Source organism: Miscanthus floridulus, chromosome 11 (genome assembly GCF_019320115.1).
Source record: "Miscanthus floridulus cultivar M001 chromosome 11, ASM1932011v1, whole genome shotgun sequence".
In the NCBI taxonomy this organism is placed as follows: domain Eukaryota; kingdom Viridiplantae; phylum Streptophyta; class Magnoliopsida; order Poales; family Poaceae; genus Miscanthus; species Miscanthus floridulus.
In genome coordinates this window covers 25,359,076-25,365,075 of record NC_089590.1, presented here as the reverse complement: position 1 = coordinate 25,365,075, position 6,000 = coordinate 25,359,076, and positions in this window count along the sequence as shown.

Genomic DNA, 6,000 nt, shown 5'->3' with positions numbered 1-6,000 from the left:
GCCTACAACTAAGACAAGTACTCAGGGTACTTATTTAGCTTTGCCGGGTTTGAAAATTTTTATTTTGGCCAAAAACAGGTCACAAGATCCTCTTTTCGTGGTCAAAAGCTTTTTGTCAATTTTAAGCACGACTTTTGAATTTTCCACAGGCCACGCCTTACACTTGTTTAAGCTCATATTTTCTGTGGTTACCTCTTTTGTGCTCTTAAGTGAAGAAAAAATATAAAAAAGAAAAAGAAAAAGTCAAAGAAACCAAAAAAACAACGACAGCCAAAAAATAGAGAAAAAAGAGAGGAACAAAAGTGGAACAATATCTAGAGGAGCACATAGAAAGCACCATTTGAGTTGTATTTGCGTGTGGTGATTTCTGTCTTGTTCCTAATCATATTCCTGCTATTCATGTCACTTGATACATCTGGTACTTGGAACGCTAATAGGCCAGCAACTGAGACAAGTAATCGGGATACTTATTCAGCTTTGTCGGGTTTCGAAAATTTTATTTTGGCCAAACACTGGTCACAAGATCCTCTTTTCGTGGTCACAAGCTTTTTGTCAATTTTAAGCATGACTTTTGAATTTTCCACACCTTTCACTTGTTTAAGCTGATATTTTCTACGGTTACCTCTTTTGTGCTCTTGAGTGAAGAAAACAACAACGACAGCACAAAAATAGAGAAAAAAGAGATGGACAAAAGTGGAACAATATCTAGAAGAGCATAAAGAGAGCGCCATTTGAGCTGTATTTGCGTGTGCTGATTTTTGCCTCATTCCTAATCATATTTCTGTTGTTCACGTCACTTGATACATCTTTTACTTGGAACATTAATAGGCCAACAGCTAAGACAAGTACTCGGGATACTTATTCAGCTTTGCCAGGTTCGGAAATTTTTATTTTGGCCAAAAACTGGTCACAAGATCATCTTTTCATGGTCACAAGCTATTTATCAATTTTGAGCACGACTTTTGAATTTTCCACACCTTTTAGTTATTTAAGCTCATATTTTCTACGGTTACCTCTTTTGTGCTCTTAAGTGAAGAAATAATATAAAAAAAGAAAAAGAAAAAGTCAAAGAAACCCAAAAAAAACAATGATATCCCAAAAATAGAGAAAAAAGAGATGGACAAAAGTGGAACAATATCTAGATGGGCATATAGAGAGCGCCATTTGAGCTGTGTTTGCATGTGCTGATATTTGCCTCATTCCTAATCATATTTCTGTTGTTCACGTCACTTGATACATCTTGTACTTGGAACATTAATAGGCCAGCAGCTAAGACAAGTACTCAGGATACTTATTTAGGTTTGCTAGGTTCAGAAATTTTTATTTTGGCCAAAAACTGGTCACAAGATACTCTTTTCGTGGCCACAAGCTTTTTGTCAATTTTGAGCACGACTTTTGAATTTTCCATGGGCCACACCTTTCACATGTTTAAGCTTATATTTTCTGTGATTACTTCTTTTGTGCTCATAAGTGAAGAAAAAATATCAAAAAACAAAATGGAAAAAATCAAAGAAACCCAAAAAAACAACGATAGCCCAAAAATAGAGAAAAAAGAGAGTGGCAAAAGTAGAACAATATCTTAAAGAGCACATAGAGAGCGTCATTTAAGCTGTGTTTGCGTGTACTGATTTTTGCCTTGTTCCTAATCATATTCCTGCTATTTACATCACTTGATACATCTGATACTTGGAACGTTAATAGGCCTACAACTAAGACAAGTACTCAGGGTACTTATTTAGCTTCGCCGGGTTCGAAAAATTTTATTTTGGGCAAAAATAGGTCACAAGATCCTCTTTTTATAGTCACAAGTTTTTTATCAATTTTATTCATGACTTCTGAATTTTCCACAGGCCATGCCTTGCACTTCTTTAAGCTCATATTTTCTGTGGTTACCTCTTTTGTGCTCTTAAGTGAAGAAAAAATATAAAAAATAAACTAAAAAAATCAATGAAACCAAAAAAACAACGACAGCCCAAAAATAGAGAAAAAAGAGAGTGGCAAAAGTAGAACAATATCTAGAAGAGCACATAGAGAGCGCCATTTAAGCTGTGTTTACGTGTACTGATTTTTGCCTTATTCCTAATCATATTCCTACTGTTCATGTCACTTGATACTTCTGGTACTTGGAACATTAATAGGCCTGCAACTAAGATAAGTACTTAGGGTACTTATTTAGCTTCGCCGGGTTTGAAAATTTTTATTTTGGCCAAAAACAGGTCACAAGATCCTCTTTTTGTGGTCATAAGCTTTTTGTCAATTTTAAGCACGACTTCTGAATTTTCCACAGGCCACGCCTTGCACTTGTTTAAGCTCATATTTTCTGTGGTTACCTCTTTTGTGCTCTTAAGTGAAGAAAAAATATAAAAAAATGAAAAAAAAGTCAAAGAAACTAAAAAACAATGATAGCCCAAAAATAGAGGAAAAAGAGGGGGACAAAAGTGAAACAATATCTAGAGGAGCACATAGAGAGCGTCATTTGAGCTGTGTTTGCATGTGCTGATTTCTGCCTTGTTCCTAATCATATTCCTACTGTTCATGTCACTTGATACATCTAGTACTTGGAACATTAATAGGCCAGCAACTGAGATAAGTAATCGGGATACTTATTCAGCTTTGTCGGGTTTCGAAAATTTTATTTTGGCCAAACACTGGTCACAAGATTCTCTTTTCGTGGTCATAAGCTTTTTGTCAATTTTGAGCATGACTTCTGAATTTTCCACACCTTTCACTTATTTAAGCTCATATTTTCTATGGTTACCTCTTTTGTGCTCTTAAGTGAAGAAAAAATATAAAAAAAGAAAAAGAAAAAGTCAAAGAAACCAAAAAAAACAACGACAGCACAAAAATAGAGAAAAATGAGATGGACAAAAGTGGAACAATATCTAGAGGAGCACATAGAGAGCGCCATTTGAGTTGTGTTTGCATGTGCTAATTTTTGCCTTGTTCCTAATCATATTTCTGTTGTTCATGTCACTAGATACATCTTGTATTTGGAACATTAATAGGATAGCAGCTAAGACAAGTACTCGGGATACTTATTCAGCTTTGCCAGGTTTGGAAATTTTTATTTTGGCCAAAAACTGGTCACATGATCCTCTTTTCATGGTCACAAGCTTTTTGTCAATATTGAGCACGACTTCTAAATTTTCCATAGGCCACGCCTTTCACTTGTTTAAGCTTATATTTTCTATGGTTACTTCTTTTGTGCTCATAAGTGAAGAAAAAATATCAAAAAACAAAATGGAAAAAATCAAAGAAACCCAAAAAAACAACGATAGCCCAAAAATAGAGAAAAAAGAGAGTGGCAAAAGTAGAACAATATCTAGAAGAGCACATAGAGAGCGCCATTTAAGCTGTGTTTATGTGTACTGATTTTTGCCTTATTCCTAATCATATTCCTGCTGTTCACATCACTTGGTACTCCTGATACTTGGAACGTTAATAGGCCTGCAGCTAAGACAAGTACTCAAGATACTTATTCAGCTTTGCCGGGTTCAAAAAAATTTATTTTGGCAAAAAACAGGTCATAAGATCCTCTTTTCGTGGTCATAAGCTTTTTGTCAAATTTTAGCACAACTTCTGAATTTTCCACAAGCCATGCCTTGCACTTGTTTAAGCTCATATTTTCTGGGGTTACCTCTTTTGTGCTCTTATGTGAAGAAAAAATATAAAAAATGAAAAAGAAAAAGTCAAAGAAACCAAAAAAACAACGACAGCCAAAAAATAGAGAAAAAAGAGAGGAACAAAAGTGGAACAATATCTAGAGGAGCACATAGAAAGCACCTTTTGACTTGTGTTTGCGTGTGGTGATTTCTGTCTTGTTCCTAATCATATTTCTGCTATTCATGTCACTTGATACATCTGGTACTTGGAACGCTAATAGGCCAGCAACTGAGACAAGTAATCGGGATACTTATTCAGCTTTGCCGGGTTTCGAAAATTTTATTTTGGCCAAACACTGGTCACAAGATCCTCTTTTTGTGGTCACAAGCTTTTTGTCAATTTTAAGCTTGACTTTTGAATTTTCCACACCTTTCACTTGTTTAAGCTGATATTTTCTGTGGTTACCTCTTTTGTGCTCTTGAGTGAAGAAAAAAACAACGACAGCACAAAAATAGAAAAAAAAAGAGATGGACAAAAGTGGAACAATATCTAGAAGAGCATAAAGAGAACACCATTTGAGATGTGTTTGTGTGTGCTAATTTTTGCCTCATTCCTAATCATATTTCTGTTGTTCACGTCACTTGATACATCTTGTACTTGGAACATTAATAGGCCAGCAGCTAAGACAAGTACTCGGGATACTTATTCAGCTTCGCCAAGTTTGGAAATTTTTATTTTGGCCAAAAATAGGTCACAAGATCCTCTTTTTGTGGTCACAAGTTTTTTGTCAATTTTGAGCACGACTTCTAAATTTTCCACAGGCCACGCCTTTCACTTGTTTAAGCTCATATTTTTTGTGGTTTCCTCTTTTGTGCTCTTAAGTGAAGAAAAAATATAAAAAGAAAAAAGAAAAAATCAAAGAAACTCAAAAAAACAACGATAGCACAAAAATAGAGAAAAAAGAGAGTGGCAAAAGTAGAACAATATCTAGAGGAGCACATAGAGAGCGCCATTTGAGTTGTGTTTGCATGTGCTGATTTCCGCCTTGTTCCTAATTATATTTCTGTTGTTCACGTCACTTGATACATCTTGTACTTGGAACATTAATAGGCTAGCAGCTAAGATAAGTACTCAAGATACTTATTCAGCTTCATCGGGTTCGAAAAATTTTATTTTGGCCAAAAACAGGTCACAAGATCCACTTTTCGTGGTCACAAGCTTTTTGTCAATTTTAAGCACGACTTCTGAATTTTCCACAGGCCACGCCTTGCACTTGTTTAAGCTCATATTTTCTGTGGTTACCTCTTTTGTGCTCTTAAGTGAAGAAAAAATATAAAAAATAAAAAGAAAAAGTCAAAGAAATAAAAAAAACAACAATAGCCCAAAAATAGAGAAATAAGAGAGGGACAAAAGTGGAACAATATCTAGAGGAGCACATAGAGAGAGTCATTTGAGTTGTGTTTGCGTGTGCTGATTTCTGCCTTGTTCCTAATCATATTCCTGTTGTTCATGTCACTTGATACATCTAGTACTTGGAACGTTAATAGGCCAGCAACTGAGATAAGTAATCGGGACACTTATTTAGCTTTGTCGGGTTTCGAAAATTTTATTTTGGCCAAACACTGGTCACAAGATTCTCTTTTCGTGGTCACAAGCTTTTTATCAATTTTGAGCATGACTTCTGAATTTTCCACACCTTTCACTTGTTTAAGCTCATATTTTCTACGGTTACCTCTTTAGAGCTCTTAAGTGAAGAAAAAATATAAAAAAAGAAAAAGAAAAAGTCAAAGAAACCAAAAAAAACAACGACAGCACAAAAATAGAGAAAAATGAGATGGACAAAAGTGGAACAATATCTAGAGGAGCACATAGAGAGCGCCATTTGAGTTGTGTTTGCATGTGCTAATTTTTGCCTTGTTCCTAATCATATTTCTGTTGTTCATGTCACTAGATACATCTTGTATTTGGAACATTAATAGGATAGCAGCTAAGACAAGTACTCGGGATACTTATTTAGCTTCGCCAGGTTTGGAAATTTTTATTTTGGCCAAAAACTGGTCACATGATCCTCTTTTTGTGGTCACAAGCTTTTTGTCAATTTTGAGCATGACTTTTGAATTTTCTACAGGCCACGCCTTTCACTTGTTTAAGCTTATATTTTCTGTGGTTACTTCTTTTGTGCTCATAAGTGAAGAAAAAAAATATCAAAAAACAAAATGGAAAAAATCAAAGAAACCCAAAAAAACAATGATAGCCTAAAAACAGAGAAAAAAGAGAGTGGCAAAAGTAGAACAATATCTAGAAGAGCACATAGAGAGCGCATTTAAGCTGTGTTTGTGTGTACTGATTTTTGCCTTATTCCTAATCATATTCCTGATATTCACATCACTTGATACA